Source organism: Polypterus senegalus, chromosome 5, assembly GCF_016835505.1.
Source record: "Polypterus senegalus isolate Bchr_013 chromosome 5, ASM1683550v1, whole genome shotgun sequence".
Lineage (NCBI taxonomy): Eukaryota > Metazoa > Chordata > Cladistia > Polypteriformes > Polypteridae > Polypterus > Polypterus senegalus.
In genome coordinates, this window is record NC_053158.1 from 196370503 (window position 1) to 196388636 (window position 18134).

The following is an 18134-nucleotide window of genomic DNA, read 5'->3' on the forward strand; positions in this document are numbered from 1 at the left end:
AGTGTATTTATAAAGCCGCGTCAGGAAAATAATGAGTAAACACACAGGAACAGTACCATTGCTTTGACGCTGGGTGCCGCCAGTCTGCAAAACCGAGCGGAGAACTTGCATACGACAAGGTTTGAGGTACCGTGGAAAAGTGCGTGGCTTTACGCCAAGTGTAGGTTTTATACATCGCGATTTGAATGTGGAAAAGTTCTTACGCAACATTTCTGTGCGTACGCACCGTTTATACATGAGGCCCCAGACACAGGAAATTCTGTCTGATTCCAACTACGTCATTTCCGGTTCTGGGGCCCGATGACATCACTTCCGCCAACCTGTTCTGGCAGACGCCGTGGACCCTTACCCAGGCAGGGCCAGGAGATGGAACGGCGGGAGAGAGGCAATATCTCCCACGGGATGCAAGAGGGCAGCCCCCCCCACATTACATCGGTGTCACAGGCTTTGAGCATGGAAGCTTAACCCTGTGGGGGCCCGTGGCCACCGCCAGGGTCACCTGAACAATCCTGGAGCCCTGGACTGCAGCACTTATGCCACACCAGGAAGTGCTACCGCAAGAGAATCGTCAGTCAAACTTGAAGTAGAAGAGTACACAAAATGAGCAGTTCTTTGGGTTTTGCTCCTGACTCTTTTCCAGTGTTGCTCACATCCGTATCAGAAACACGGTCCTCCAGGATCACAAACTGCACCATCCCTTGCTAAAATGTCCATCTCGGAGAACGTCTATCGGTGTCACGGGTTCGAGAGAGCATGCCTACTGCAGTAACATGCACTATCTTCAAAAAACAATCCAGTTGATTAGATAAAGCATGAACTATTTTGTCTTTATGTTGTGTTTGTTTGAGTACAAGTCAAAGTAAATTTACAAACCATTTCTTTTTTGTTTTTATTTGTATTTTCCATAATGTCCCAACAGCCTTATTACAAAATGGATTAAATTCATTTTTTTCCTCAGAATTCTACACACAACACCTCATAATGACAACGTGAAAAAAGTTTACTTGAGATTTTTGCAAATTTATTAAAATAAAAACTGAGAAAGCACATGTACATAAGTATTCACAGCCTTTGCCATGAAGCTCCAAATTGAGCTCAGGTCCATCCTGTTTCCCCTGATCATCCTTGAGATGTTTCTGCAGCTGAATTGGAGTCCACCTGTGGTAAATTCAGTTGATTGGACCTGATTTGGAAAGGCACACACCTGTCTATAGGAGGTCCCACAGTTCACAGTTCATGTCAGAGTACAAACCAAGCATGAAGTCAAAGGAATTGTCTGTAGACCTCCGAGACAAGACAAGAACAAATCTGGGGAAGGTTACAGAAAAATTTCTGCTGCTTTGAAGGTCCCAATGAGCACAGTGGCCTCCATCATCCGTAAGTGGAAGAAGTTCACACCAGGACTCTTCCTAGAGCTGGCCGGTCATCTAAACTGAGCGATCAGGGGAGGTGACCAAGAACCCGATGGTCACTCTGTCAGAGCTCCAGAGGTCCTCTGTGGAGAGAGGAGAACCTTCCAGAAGGACAACCATCTCTGCAGCAATCCACCAATCAGGCCTGTATGGTAGAGTGGCCAGATGGAAGCCACTCCTTAGTAAAAGGCACATGGCAGCCCACCTGGAGTTTGCCAAAAGGCACCTGAAGGACTCCCAGACCATGAGAAACAAAATTCTCTGGTCCGATGAGACAAAGATTGAACTCTTTGATGTGAATACCAGGCGTCACATTTGGAGGAAACCAGGCACCGCTCATCACCAGGCCAATACCATCCCTACAGTGAAGCATGGTGGTGGCAGCGTCATGCTGTGGGGATGTTTTTCAGCGGCAGGAACTGGGAGACGAGTCAGAATAAAGGGAAAGATGACTGCAGCAATGTACAGAGACATCCTGCATGAAAACCTGCTCCAGAGCGCTCTTGACCTCAGACTGGGGCGACGGTTCATCTTTCAGCAAGACAACGACCCTAAGCACACAGCCAAGATATCAAAGGAGTGGCTTCAGGACAACTCTGTGAATGTCCTTGAGTGGCCCAGCCAGAGCCCAGACATCTCTGGAGAGATCTTAAAATGGCTGTGCACCGACGCTTCCAATCCAACCTGATGGAGCTTGAGAGGTGCTGCAAAGAGGAATGGGCGAAACTGGCCAAGGATAGGTGTGCCAAGCGTGTGGCATCATATTCAAAAAGACTTGAGGCTGTAATTGCTGCCAAAGGTGCATCGACAAAGTACTGAGCAAAGGCTGTGAATACTTATGTACATGTGATTTCTCAGTTTTTTTTATTTTTAATAAATTTGCAAAAACCTCAAGGAAACTTTTTTCATGTTGTCATTATGGGGTGTTGTGTGTCAAATTCTGAAGAAAAAAATGAATTTAATCCATTTTGGAATAAGGCTGTAACATAACAAAACGTGGAAAAAGTGATGCGCTGTGAATACTTTCCGGATGCACTGTTTATCCAAATGCTGGCCATGATTTCATTTTTATTTTCCTTGCTCTTCCCATAATGTGACTTGCCCAGAACAAGTTTTGGTTTTCCTTTATATTTGTCCCCAAGTTCTCTCCACCTTGCTAGCACAGTTTGTTCAAATGAACAGTGTAAGAGGAGAATGGGCATCCCAGCCAGGAAGGAGGAAATTTATTACCCAGAAGGAAGGGCAGAACATAGTGTAATGTCAAATGAACTGGCCAGCCGGCCAGAAAAAAATAACTTTGTGTCCAACCGGTAACCCTAACCCTGACCCGGAGGCTGGGAATAGTTCTGTCCCCTATACGGCAGGTGGCAGTTGTCCTATGGTAACATCCCAGTTTAGACACCCACAGGAGTCCAGAAGAGCAGCCCTGTCGGGATCCCTGGGTACTGATAAAGGGGGCAGTCGGGGGGAGGACCCTTCTGCTGTATTCAATGCCCAGAAGTGCTTCTTGGAAGACATGGCATGACACCAGTAGCATTCCCAGATCCTGTTTAAAAGGAACCTGCTGCCTCACATCAGGGAGTCAGAGTCGGGAGGCAGTGGGCAACACTCAGAGGAGGTAGAAAGGATGAATAATTATTTGGATTTATTGTACAAGGGACATTCAGAAAGTTTCCACACTTTTATATTTTCATTGGGAACTGTGAAGGTGGGAGGAGTAGTAATTGGGTATTAAAAAGTTTGTACGACACTGAGAAAATTGTATTGCAAACGAAGGTGACTATGTAGAAAGTGAGGTCATTTGTTTTTGAAATTCTTAATAAATAAATAAATAAATAGAGTTTAAAAAAAGTGCGGAAACATTTTGAACGTTCCTCGTATAATTGTGGCTACATTTGGAGAGGTGATTGAAAAAAAGGTGTTGTGTGTGAATAAATATCCTTTATTCTATCATAATAACGTGTTGGAGATTACTGAGTCTTGGTTTTGGGGCTCAGTGGAGTCCCCTTGTGGTCACAATTATGTTTTTTTTTTTTTGTGCCAGCTGCTTGCCACATGGTGTAAGTGTTAGAAGATCACAGTTCTTGAGAATGATTTAGGGAATCTGAAGAAAATTTGCATATCAAGAAATTTAAATATCCTGTGATGCATGATATGAGTGAGAACACAATCGAACTGTATAAATATTATTTACAAAGTTGCACACAATTAGTAATCTTATTCCATTAAATCTACTCGAAAAGAATCGATGAAGCACATTAAAGTAAATGGAAATAGCAGTGATACATAGCAGATTTATGAATTCAAAGTATCCCAGAAAAATGTCTCGTACAGCATACACATAAAACAATGGCAGATAAAAGAACAAGTGTTATGGAGAACGTGAGATATACTATAATACATTACTGTATAGTAAGATTTATTGTGTGTTTTTTATCAGCAGTATACTGTAAAAAGCTGCTCTTCAAAGATCCCATAGCATGTGAGCACACAGTTATCAACAACGGTTTAAATTATATGAATAAAAAATGGACAAACCCGAGCGAATGGACACCCTTCTTCCCTCAATTCTTCTTACCTGAAGCCCACCTTGCCTATGCATTAAATTCATTTTAAAATTCAAGATAGGACCAACAAAAGAATGATAATAGGTAATGTTAAAAATGACACAGCTTTTTATTTAAAAGCACAACAAACTGCAGAATATGTTGTCCCCAAAAGCACTTAATCCAATGCAGGGCTTTGGTTGGCCTCTAACCTGTCTCAGCAGCACTGGGTGAAGGAAATAGGCCAGGATAGAACGGCTAGCCATCTCAGGGCCCACTCACCTACTCATCCACATAAAGATACCTGCATACGTACCTACACTCTCATACAGGGGTCAAGAACGGGGGAAAGGCGCTACATAAATAAAACGTATTATTATTATTACGAGGGACGTTCAAAAAGTTAATTCTATTTATTAAGAATTTCAAAAACGAATTACATCACTTTTCTACATAGTCACCTTCCTTTGCGATGCAATTTTCCCAGTGTCGTACCAACTTTTTAATGCCCTCAGCAAAAAATTCTTGTTTTCGCGAATCAGTTGCAGGGTTCTTTCTTCATTCCTCATGGTCGTGGCTGTAGCTGGACGTCCAGAGCACTCTGCGTTCGTCACACTAGTACAGCCATTTTCAAACATTTCAATCCACTCACAGACGACTCTTTATCCCCATACTGAGCACACATGCAGAGTATGAATTTGTGCCCCCGGCACACCTTCTGCCAGCAAATAGCATATGACAGAACACTGTTCCTTTTTAGTGCAGTGTATACGTTTAGCAGCCATCTTCACCAAAGGGTGATAACTCTGATACTAAACTGCAAGAGCAGCCAGCTTGCCAGACAGAACTAGTCACATGACACTCTCAGACACGCCCAATTACTACTCCTCCCGCCTTCACCGTTTCCAACGAATACATAAAAGTGAGGAAACATTTTGAAGGTCCCTTGTATTATTACTTCTGGGCACCTCACCATGAGGCAGCCTTAACAGGAGCACTATTTCTCTTTTCTTTATTTAGAATTAATAACTTTTTTAATGTAACTAATTAATATTATTAATTTGTAATTTTAAGATTTGGCCTCTGGCTTGTTTACCATACTTATTTGAATGAATTTTTAAACTAAACTGAAGAGATGCTGCTGTCAATGCAGACCCACACACCGGTCCACCTCAACTGCCTCTCAGACAAGCTACAAACTTGAGTAACGTCACACGGTGAGTGTAAAAGATCTGATGCCTGCCTACGTCTATCACATCTGGGAAAATAAGAGACTCTGTAAAATATTAAACACTCTCATATTCACCTGGTAGAACTGTGACTATCGCCGCCTAAAGAGCCCTGTTAAGCCCAATCTGAAGAGCTGCTCGTCCGAAAATGAAAAGGGTGAAAGGGCAAATAATCAGAAGCAAAGAAAAAAGCTATAAGGGTGTCTGGAGATGGAAGACGCGAAGATCCAGAGCGAGGAAAAAAGAAAGGTGGGAAGGATTCAGCCCTGGTCTGACTTCATAGAATGAGAAATGTTTGACAGCTTTCACACAAGTTGTTTAAACTGTTACAACTCATAGCGAGTTACAGAAAATTAGGTACTGGGACCTTTTGGGTACTGCGGAGAACCGCCCTACACTTCTTATAACCGATGCTATTTTGGTGCTAGGTGGGTTTCATCAGACTGAGTGGAAAAAGCAGAATGGGGACTGGAGATTTTTGTGAATGAAAAAGGGAGCACAGTACAACTAAAACTAGAAGTTGCGATCCAGACTTTGAACTGCAAACTGAATTTGTCCACGTCACTGCCCAGGAAAGTTAAGTTACATCATCCTGGCCAACTCCACAACAGAAATGATTCATTCTGTGCCAACATCTTAATGATGAATCATTCTGAATACTGGTAACTTCAAACAAAGAATTGAGTGTCTATTAGGCATGTCCCATTCATGGACACTATAAGCTGGACCTGCTCTTTCCAAATACTGATGACTTTAAATATAAACCTGTGGGACAATCAGAGCAGGTCTGACCTCATCTTACTGCCAACTACAGGACTCTAATTGACAGCAGCAGCTCTCTGCTATCCAAGAAACAAGGTGTTATACTGCATGTGTTTGGCGCATCTGTAAAATCTATTATATAGTGCCTTTCCTATCACATCTATCTATCTATCTATCATATACTGTAGTGCCTTTCTATCTATCTGTCTATTATATAGTGCCTTTCATATCTATCTATCTATCTATCTATTATATAGTGCCTTTCCTATCTATTTATCTGTCTGTTATGTAATTATGTAACGGCTTTGGTTATGTCCATCTCTCTATTATATACTGCCTTTCATATAAACTTATCTATTTGCTATATTATGGATTTTATATCTATCTCCCTTTTAAATACTACATTTTATAATATGCCTATCTGTTATATAGTGCATTTCACATCTATCAACACTTTTTTTAACTCTATTTATTAAGAATTTCAAAAACAAATTACATCACTTTTATACATAGTCACTTTCGTTTGCAATGCAATTCTCTCAGTGTCGTACCAACTTTTTAATGCCCAATTACTACTCCCGCCTTCACCATTTTCAACAAAAATATAAAAGTGCAGAAAGTCTTTGAATGTCCCTCGTATCTATCTATCTCTCTATCTATTGTGAAGACCAGGGGAGCACCTGCTATCCCAACCCAACACAAATAGGCAAAAATACCAACTCACTCCAACAAAAGCCTTTTATTCATGGAAAGGCACCCAAATCAGTCACAAGCACAGTGAGACTTCGTCTCTTTACTCCAGAGCCTTGCAGCCTCCTTTCTCTTTAACATTTGAGCATCTATCTATCTATTATATAGTGCCTTTCATATCTATCTATCTATCTATCTATCTATCTATCTATCTATCTATCTATCTATCTATCTATCTATCTATCTTTCTATCTGTCATGTCATGCCTTTCATATCAATCTGTCTATCTATTATATAGTGCCTTTCAGATCTATCTATCTATTAAAATTACCCTTTATAGTAATGCATCTAGATTTTTAATCTTGCCTACTATACCATCTATCTATCTATCTATCTATCTATCTATCTGTCTGTCTGTCTGTCTGTCTGTCTGTCTGTCTGTCTGTCTGTCTGTCTATCTACCTATCTATCTATCTATCTATCTATCTGTCATGTCGTGCCTTTCATATCAATCTATCTATTATATAGTGCCTTTCAGATCTATCTATCTATTAAAATTACCCTTTATAGTAATGCATCTAGATTTTTAATCTTGCCTACTATACCATCTATCTATCTATCTATCTATCTATCTATCTATCTATCTATCTATCTATCTATCTATCTATCTATCTATCTATCTATCTATCTATCTATCTATCTATCTATGACCAGGCATATAATGTAGACCCAGGGTGCTGTGTTTGGCTAACCACTGGGTCATCAAGCATTTTCTACGGATTATTTCATCATTGAGGAACACAAGTGAGGGCTTCACAAGTGATCAGATACCATCATAGTTCTGTCCATAAACTATGCCAACTGATGTTCTGCCAAAATTACTAGCATGACCTGACAAGCAGTCATCTGGGAAGCCAACATCTTTTAGTTCTGGGTATGTGTGGAAACCTTACACAGTAAGGAAAGGAAAGTCCACCAACTTGAGACTTAATGTGACTCAACACTGGACATTATTTCTTGCTTGTGTGTGTTCATACTGTACATAATGTGGCAGACAGCTGGGGCCCTTACCTGGCCAGGACACCCTGATTATGGAAGGACCAGGGCAGAGAGTATTTTCAAGACTGTTTCTCCCCTGTACTGACAGAGGGCAGCCCCCTTAGTTTCCAGTGGGGACACAGGTCATGAGTACTTCAGCACTTCTGCTAAAATTTTGCAGAGGTTGTGTCCTATAAAAAGGGGCCAGTCGCCAGAGTTGGGAAGAAGAGGACAAAGCCTGTGTGGAGAACTGAAGGCGGCGATAAAGGGACTGTGCTGGTGGTTTGTCCCAGCACTGTGCTGGACTGTGTAAATAAAAGTGTGTGTTGTGTGCTAAACCTGTGTCCTGCCTGTCTGTGCCATGGTTATGGTGGCTGGGTGCGCCAGGGCTTCACAATAACCATTTTTAGTTCATGGACCAATTAGTCTAGTAATTTCCAAGTCTTCAGTGGGATCTGAATACTTTATGAACTCACTGTATCTCAGTGTCTCTTCTTCTCCTTCTTCTTCATTTGTCTAATCTCTTTGCTTTTGAGTTAACTTTTGCTGTACACTACATGTACGGTGCAGTAAGGTGCAGGGTTCCCTAGCTTTTCAAGCCTTTTACCAGATTTACAATAAAGGAAGATGTCTGTGTGCTTCTTAATTATCACTCAGTGCCATTAGGGCCAACAAATGGAATGCAGTGCCACCTTAAAAGGAGCTTACATTGGACCTCCATTATTTCAGAGAGTTAGTATTCCACTAAAACCTCCCCTTGTAAAGCTGTGTGAAAGTCCTTGTCCTACAGAGTACGATGGTAACGGAAGCAATCACTCAGACATTTTACAGACAATGATTTTCCAATTACATAAAAGGGTGACCTGTTAGATTTGCGCTGCTAGTGGAACAGATGTACTATAGGATGGCATTCTTTCCTTATCATGGCCTCTACATGCTCTATCATAATAGATGTGAGATTAGTTTTTGTGACTTTGTCAGGACTGAATGCCTAGTTCTTAAATTTATGTTCCAGGTGTATTCGAAGTATGAGCCCATGAAAATAACTTAAATAAAATACATTTAATTCTCTCAGAGGTGAAAGCTGCTGCCTCAAAACTTCAGAGTGCTGGGTTTAAATCTCTCAGGTGGTTATTGTCTGGGTTGGGGTTTTTCTTAGACTCTCGTTTCCCTTCAAATATATCAATGATTTGTGTTATGTTGATGATTGAGTGTGGGAGTGAATGAGGGTGTCCCACTGGAGTCAGTTCCCATCCTGTCCCATCCTGTCCCGTCTAGCTCTAATGTCTATGAAATAGTTTGAAAGTAAAAGGATGTATGGATCGGTTCTTTACAGGTAGCTGTTTCACCGACTCCTGGTTCACCTAAAATATTCTGAAATTAAACAGTGACAAAACTGAGGTTCTCCTCATTGGTACAGAATCAACATTGTCCAAAACCGATCATTTTTCATTTGTTATTGATAATTCCTCTGTCTCCCCTTCTCCACAGGTCAAGAGTCTGGGTGTCATCCTTGACAGTACTTTATCTTTTTAGTCCCACATCAATAGCATCTCCCGGTCTGCGTATTTCCACTTGCGTAACATTAAATTAATCGTATTCGACCCTCCGTCACCCCCCACACCACTGCTGTCCTCGTTCATAGCCTTGTCAATTCTCGTCTGGATTGTTCTCGCAAATCTCTTTATAAGCTTCAACTGGTCCAGAATTCAGATGCCCGCATTATTACTAGAACGCCCTCTATTCACCAAATCACTCCCATCTTGCAGCAGCTTCACTGGCTTCACCGGTTAAGTTCAGCATTGACTTCAAAATTCTCCTGTTAACATTTAAAGGTTTCCACAACCTTGCCCCTCCATATCTGTCCATCCTCCTTCATGTTGCTGTTCCCTCCTGTACCCTTAGATCGTCTTCCTCCATTCACTTGACTGTGCCCTTCGTCCGTCTTACCATCACTGAATGCTCTGCTCCACAGCTCTGGAATTCACTACCATCCAAGCTTAGAAATATTGATTCATTTTCACTTTTCAAATCTAAACTTAAAACTCATTTATTTAAGACTGCTTTTTTTCTTTGAATACAACTTATATTTCTTTGTATTTTTGGTTATAATGTGATTCTTATCTATTGTTCGCTGTCTTTGAGTGTTTCGAAAGGGGTCTATGAATAAATAAAATGTATTATTATTATTGTTATTATTACAAATCACAATTTTTACGCCCGACTATCTCCAAGTTAGCACCGTACGGAATGAGCATTGAGAGTGACCAGGGTTAGCAATGCAATTGAGATTCTGTTGTTAGTAAATGGTAGGAACTGATTGAACAAGCTTAATAAAATGAGCTCCTTCCCAGTCCATCTTGGCGGTGATCTCATCAGACCTGCCTCTACTGCAAAGAATCTTGGTGCCATTTTTGATTCCTCCCTCTCTTATTCTGCCGACATAAATCACATTAAGAAACTTTCTTACTCTCACCTCTGTCACATATCCTGTGTTCGCTCCTTCCTCTCCTTTTCTAATGCTGAGAGATTTGTCTCTGCTTTTATCACATCCCGCATCGATTATTGTAACTCGCTGCTGGCAGGTGCTCCTTCTAATCTTATATCACAGCTCCAGCTTATTCAAAACTCGGCCGCAAGAGTCCTTACAAGGACCAGTAACAGCGAGCACATCACACCAATCCTGCTTCACCTTCACTGGCTCCCTGTGTCTTACAGAATCGAATATAAAATCCTACTAATAACCTACAAAGCCTTAAATAACCTACATCAGTGACCTTCTCCATCACTATGTGCCTGTCCGCCCACTAGGGTCCTCTGATTCTGGCCATCTTGTTGTGCCCCACACTAATCTACACTCCATGGGTGGCAGCAGGGCCTTCAGCTGTATAGCGCCCAGACTCTGGAATGACCTATTGAAATGAACTCTTTTAGGGCGGATGTCGACTTTTGTCGACAGGAGGGGTTGAGGGCGAATGTCGACTAAAGTCGACATCCAGGGATAGAGGGCAATAATCAGCTGTTAATGGCGACAAATCTCACTGTCACGTCACAGGCATTCCCTCTGTGCTTGGAGGAATGCTAGACTCGTTGACTCGGCAAATAATCCTTGCGTGTGCGTGAGTTGCGAAATGTAAACAATGGCAAGATGGCATCGACATGTGACAATGGAGCGAAGTGAGTGCAGAAAAGAAAACACTCGGCAGACAATGTTTTGCGCATTATCACGGAGTCGGACTCTGATTTTTCAGAATCGTATTTTATTGACAGTGATCAGGAGGTCGAGCAAGAGAGTGAGAAGCCGGCATCAGCTGATCAAACACCAGCCGATGCCACGCCAGCGGATCTGCTGGTAGTTGAGCGCTTTGCGCAGCCGATGCATCTACGGCAAGGTTCACGTGGGATGAATACACAGACATTGATCCGTTGAGAGCCGATCTGGCTTACCGGACTTCACAAGACGACATGGCTTGCTGTTGGACACGACAGATCACCAGGCTGCTCTCTCCTGATGCTGCTTTTCAGCTACCGTCAGACGAGATAAACAGGTAGGCAGAGAAATTTTTTGAATCGCAGGCTGCGTTTGCATCGCATTCTCATTTTTAGTGTAAACCCACAACAAAAGATGAGATGAAGCGTGCTGTGGTATTACAAATAGAGATGGGACAGAACTGGTGATATAACTTCAGGGAGCATTGGTCCAAACGTGCTTTGTCCCCTGGTGGCTTTGGACAGGTTATGCAGCATGGTGATAGGTACGTGCTATGCAAAGTTTTATTCACTTCTGTAATAAACAGAAGCAAATCCCATGGGGTGAGCCAGGCTATAATGCCATGCATAAAGTTCATAAAGTTTCAGAAGATGAAAAGAGGTGACAATACGGTTTTAATGCGGGCAGAAAACTTGGTGGCAGTGGAATGGCACGATGACAAAAGGGTGACTTGTCTCTCTACAGTACACACTAACAATATATGTGAGAAAGTGCAGCAACAGACAATTGAAAAGTAGGCACCACAGCAACACGTATTGTAAGCAGTGCAATGTGGCAATGACTGAAATTGGCTGCTTTAAGCGAGATCAGACTTTGCAGGACTTTGCTGTGTAAAATTTATGTGAAATCATAGAGTATGCAGGCTCATACAACATGCAAGACAGTAACATTTGTCAAAAGTAAATATTTGTTGTTGATTTGATATGTTAAACAATTGCTTTGTATTCAGCCCTGGGAGATAAGAAACAAAAAAAAAAATTAGCCCTAAAAGAGTTAATCAGGCCAGCTGACTCCATGAATTCTTTTAAAAAACAACTTAAAACTCATCTGCTCAGGAAGGCTTTTAGCTCTACTTGACTTTATTACCCTTTTCTCAGTTTACCTCCATGTCAAGATGCTCATGTAACCTGTATGTGTGTGCAAGACCATCAATTATGTTGTCTGTTAGGCTTTTTTTTTCTGAATTCACTGTCGTAATCTTCTTTATTTATTTATTTGGTTGGTTTGTACAATGCTATGTACTGTATACCCTGCCATTCTTTCTTATATTCTGTAAGTGCCTTCAGCATGGGAAAGGCAATATAAATATAATTTATTATTATTATTATTGAATTTATTATTATTAAGCTTCTGTTTTATATGCCAAAGCAACAGAGTCATTTCTGACCCACATAATCCCTCTTAACATGATCCACCCATATGTACCCATATCAGGGTCACAAGGACTGGAGAATATTCTGTCCGCTATGGTAGTGTGTAATAAATCAGACCCAATATGCTGAAACGGGCCGGTCACTACAGCTGACCTTCCTGAACTGTAAGGCGGCTTACATAGGGACAGGCCAATATCAACCCCTGATGCGTCCCTGCTGTATGCCCCCTTTGGATATAATCAGCTTTAAACAGTGAAATGAATATATGCAGTATATCAAAAAAGACATCTATAAGGCAATTTCAGGAAATCAGGTGCCACACATGTGCAAATGGGGGACAGCTAAAAGACTCAAAAGACAGTAATTCCTCACCAAACCAGGGGATGACAAAGTGCACTAATCCTTGCTTTTCTTTATTAACAGACTGATCACGGAAAATTCTGCTTGGGTCCAATGATGACACATCCGGTTCTGGGCCAAAGACGACACTTCTGGTTCCAGGCCCGAGGACGCCATTTCCGATATCGGCCCTGATGAAGTCACTTCTGGTTCCTGTCTGATGACATTGTTTCCCACTATAAAACCGCCCTGTTTGCCTGTTTGATTTGTTCTTGTTCTGGACTAAGATCTGTATCATTGAATCACAACCTTCGCTTTATTTGGCAGCCAAATACAATAACTCCCTATACTTGTGAATAAAAATATATACAGTGGAATACACACCCCAGCCCCGTCCGAAGTTTACGCATAGTAAGAAGTTCAAGTTGTCTGATTATGATGGGTGAATGACTTGTGGAAGTCGGCCAACGAAAGAAGTTGAAAATTTAAATGTAAAATGTTTTCACAGTCAGGACTGCGACATTATAAAAAATTCAGATGCGAGTGTCAGTAGGATTTGCGCCCCCAGGAACCAAGTTTCCCAAACTATTCAATAACATTTGAATAATTCTTTACCGCTCTGATGCTGATCTTTCTGATCATAAAATAGGTCATTACGGTAGCAACTGATGAGAAGAGTTCATAAATAATTGCAGAATTACGGTATTTGAGGTTCCCTCTAGAGTTCCTCTTTCTCTTGCACGATTTGGCTCAAAAATTAGTCAGCACCTCATCATCTCATCACAGGCTTAAGTTTTGAGTGTGGTATTTCTCCGTCCAGCCATTTTAGCTGTAGACCGTCCTCAAGAAACTGTGACACACAGACATGCAGACCAGTGATATTTTCATAACGAAGATGAGAACTAGAACTAAAAATATTGTTTTTCATTTTACAAGAACGAGAACTGAAATTAATGCTAACAGAGAAACTAAAACTAAATAAAAATAAAAATTAGTGATATGTGAATGAACTAAAATGTGAACAAAAATTGAGCAAAAACGATAAAAAAGCAATAGCAAGTGCAGAGGGGTTGTTTGTAGGTCGCCCTGAGCCTTCAGTTAAGTTGCGGTGTTCACTATGCGGTGATCTTGTAACTTGGGCTTACTATAGTCACGTGGCGCAACTTCTGTAAAGGACCGTTGTTTGTTTGTTAAGTACATTTGGCTCGTCGGGTTGAAGCAGTAAGCATGTGTTGTAGACTATGGCGAGTTTTGCACAAATATTTGCATCTAGAAAGCGAGGAAGTAACATGTGAAAATACTTTAATTACAGTGCAGATGATAATAGAAGCAACTATAGCGTGCGAGAAGAAGAAAAGAGTCTCGGAGTTTCAGTGCAGGACCAGCTGGATCAGAGCTTAGTGGAAGTGCAGCACTTCTCTGGCACCAGAACTGCACATCAGGGGCCAGTGAAGCTGCAGAAATAGCGTCAAAAAAAAAAACTAATAATGATAACATAAAATAAATGTGTCCAGTGGTCTGTGGTATAAATTAGTTTTCTGTATGATTCCAATAACTTTGATCATTTTTATAGTCAAAATCGCTGAATTGGCGCATTTCCTGTTCAAATACAGGGGAGAAACGTGAGATGCGGCAGCGACGAGCACACCTCACCTCGGACTGTGCTCTCCTTCACACACTGGGCTGATGCATGTAATTGGTGCGTGCATGTTGCTGTCTCTCTGTATGTCGCCAATATAAGGTTTGCAGACACATTTATTATACACCCTGACATTCCACAGTCTGGCTAATATCTTTAATGAATGTGAGTAACATATCTAGTCCTGTTTGATCGGCCATAAAACCGCAGTGAAAAGGCATAAGGTGAGGCAAACAGTACCATGCCGCCCTGTAGGGGGTGCATGTGAGCCTAACAACTTCTTGCTGCTGCTGTTCTTCTACACAGAGGCTCTAGGCGCCAAAAAGTTAGCATATCAGAAAGTCAAGTGCACTGCAGCGGTCCGTTTATTTTTATATTGTATTCCGACTGACTGCCAAAATGGAAGATTAAAACATTTAAAACTGAAGGAAAACAAGAAGGACTTTTATAAGAAAGTGACAGATTTTCATGGAGAAGGATAGGCTCATGGAATCCATTTACAAATAAAGGTAAGGCCATAAACGGTTTCCAGTTTTATAAAGAGTGGGATCAGACTAAGAAAAAAAAATCCAATAATTAAAAACTAGCGGGCGGCACGGTGGAGTAGTGGGTAGCACTGCTGCCTCGCTGTTAGGAGACCCAGGTTCGCTTTTCGGGTTCTCCCTGCATGGAGTTTGCATGTTCTCCCCGTGTCTGCGTGGGTTTCCTCCCACATTCCAAAGCCATGCCGGTTAGGTGCATTGGCGATCCTAAATTGGCCCTAGTGTGTGCTTGGTGTGTGGATGTGTTTGGGTGTGTCCTGCGGTGGGTTGGCACCTTGCCCAGGATTGGTTCCTGCCTTGTGCCCTGTGTTGGCTGGGATTGGCTCCAGTAGACCCCCGTGACCCTGTGTTCGGATTCAGCAGGTTGGAAAATGGATGGATGGATGGATGGATAATTAAAAACTAAAATTTTGACTTTAAAATATTCTTTAGTTTTTCTTGTTATCCTTTTGTTGAACAGTCTGTGTTAAAATTCATTAAAGCATCAGAATTAAAAGCTTTTAAAAACAACTAAATATTTCAATTAAGGTCAAAATTGAAATCAGTGTTTTTTGTTCACCACTCTGTACTTTCATTTTTATTGAATGAGTATTAATTGAGGATTTGCAACGGCAAATTTAGAACACATGGAGGTGAGGAGCAAATGCACTCTTTCTGTCACCGCTATAAATGTAACGTTCTTTCTTAGTCAAATATGTACCTTATCTATCTGTGTGTAAAGAATGCTAATGAGATATGAAACATAACCAGTAGTCAATGTGCATGCTGCCATTTGAATTGTGAATAAGCTACTCTTTTGGGTTCATATATTTGTAAATCCGACTCTGAAGGAGTCAGTGCCTCACCAGCTTCAGTACTGGCAGAAGAAATCGCTAACATACAGTCTACTAGAGCCAGGACCTTGTCTGTGCACATACATTACAGGCGTTAGTCGAGCGAATATTTTCACTGTGTGGCCATCTGTACAATAAACGTCATTGCAACATGAACAAATCTCTCGAAAAATACGTGCTTATTTAAAGCTTAACAGTAATGTGCTTAAACAGACTGGTTTCTTGGGTTGAAACATTTTATCTTGTTGACTATACTCATTAGGCCACTTAATCTGTTTGCTCATTGATAGTCAAGTTGTGTTTTACGGCCTTATGAACTGTGAGTGTATTTGGTTGACTGAAACATAACTTTCATTGAAATATGTGTAGGCCAGCATTTGTGGTCTTGCAACAGAAAAAAAAAACTAAAATTGTACTAATATTGTGTAAAAAGACCAGAACTATCCATCCATCCATCCATTTTCTAACCCGCTGAATCCGAATACAGGTTTACGGGGGTCTGCTGGAGCCAATCCCAGCCAACACAGGGCACAAGGCAGGAACCAATCCTGGGCAAAGTGCCAACCCACCGCAGGACACACACAAACACACCTACACACCAAGCACACACTAGGCCAATTTAGGATCGCCAATCCACCTAACCTGCATGTCTTTGGATTGTGGGAGGAAACCGGAGCGCCGGAGGAAACCCACGCAGACACGGGGAGAACATGCAAACTCCACGCAGGGAGAGACCAGAACTAAATAAAAATAAATTTTTTTGACTCCACTGAAAACTAGAACGAAATAAAAATAAAAATGAATTTTATAAAATAAAATAAAAACTAGGGTGGCATGGTGGCGCAGTGGCTGCCTCGCAGTTAGGAGACCTGGGGTTTGCTTCCCGGGTCGCCCCTGTGTGGAGTTTGCACGTTCTTCCCGTGTCTGTGTGGGTTTCCTCCCACATTCCAAAGACATTAGGTGCATTGGTGATCCTGAATTGTCCCTAGTATGTGCTTTGGTGTGTGTGTGTGTGTGTGTGTGTGTATGCGTGCCCTGCGGTGGGCTGACGCCCTGCCTGTGGTTTGTTTCCTGTCTTGCACCCTGTGTTGGCTGGGATTGGCTCCAGCAGACCCCCGTAAACCTGTGGTTAGGATAAAGTGAGTTGGATGATGTATGGATGAAAATAAAAACTAAAACTATAATTAATATCAGAACTGAAATATCAGTGATGCAGACACACACCCATAATCGAGATATTGATGTTTTCAGTATCAGGGGACCTTAAAACATCGAGATCTGTTGAAAACCGGAGATCGAAATTTTTAACGAATCTAACACTTTTGCTCCTCCCTCATAGATGATATAGGTCATGGTGAGGGAGGACGCAAAGCAAAATAAGGACTTCAACAAGGTCACCCAAGTCTGGTAGTCATAATTAAATGCAGGATTCACATCCTTGGAGATGATTGTTGATCTTGGCCTATCTAGACAGGTCTTCGTAGCCGTTGATCCTTCCTACATAGATAATGCAGATGCTGCTCTGTTTAGCTAGCTTTCCCTGATTTAAACTATGATTATTTTTACGGGAGTGTTATTTTTATTATACAGCACCATTTTGTTTACTCTTTCTGTATGGATGCCAGTGATGCTCACTGCCAGGCATTTGATCTGAGGTCATCGGGTCTCCTAGATTATTTAAGATGGTGGCCTTTATTGCATAGTGTCCAAGATTTTGAATGAAGCAAAAACAAAACCTTTAAATTTTATTTGGAGAAAGGATTGATTAGCTACGATTAGATCTTTGAACAACAATTTTGCTGACTGTTTTTGATGCTCGTTACTCATAAGATCTTCTGGCATTCAGAGTGCTGCCTGTCCCAAAATTGTTCTCAGCAGACTCCCCGAAAGTTATTTCTTCATTTCAGGTTTTACTTTTTCCTTTGGTCCACCATCTGGCCAGTATAGTTGCTTTATCTTATTTACAAGGGACGTTCAAAAAGTTTCCACACTTTTTTTTAACTCTATTTATTAAGAATTTCAAAAACAAATTACATCATGGGTGGCATGGTGGCGCAGTGGGTCTGGGTCCTCCCTGCGTGGAGTTTGCATGTTCTCCCCGTGTCTAAGTGGGTTTCCTCCCACAGTCCAAAGGCATGCAGGTTAGGTGGATTGGCGATCCTAAATTGGCTCTAGTGTGTACTTGGTGTGTGTGTGTGTGTGTGTGTACCCTGAGGTGGGCTGGCACCCTGCCTGGGGTTTGTTTCCAGCCTTGCGCCCTGTGTTGGCTGGGATTGGCTCCAGAAGACCCCCGTGACCCTGTATTCGGATTCAGCGGGTTAGAAAATGGATGGATGGATGGATAATGGATAGATGGATGGAATTAAATCACTTTTCTACCATTTTCCCAGTGTCACACCAACTTTTTAATGCCCAATTACCACTCCTCCCTCCTTCACCATTTCCAACGAAAATATAAAA

The 18134-nt window shown here is 41.6% G+C and overlaps 1 protein-coding gene across 2 annotated transcripts in view; it reads right to left on the bottom strand.

The window, feature by feature from the left end:
• The window catches only part of myo3a (myosin IIIA), a 390102-nt gene that overhangs the window by 144220 nt on the left and 227748 nt on the right, over window positions 1-18134 (bottom strand). The window lies entirely within an intron of this gene.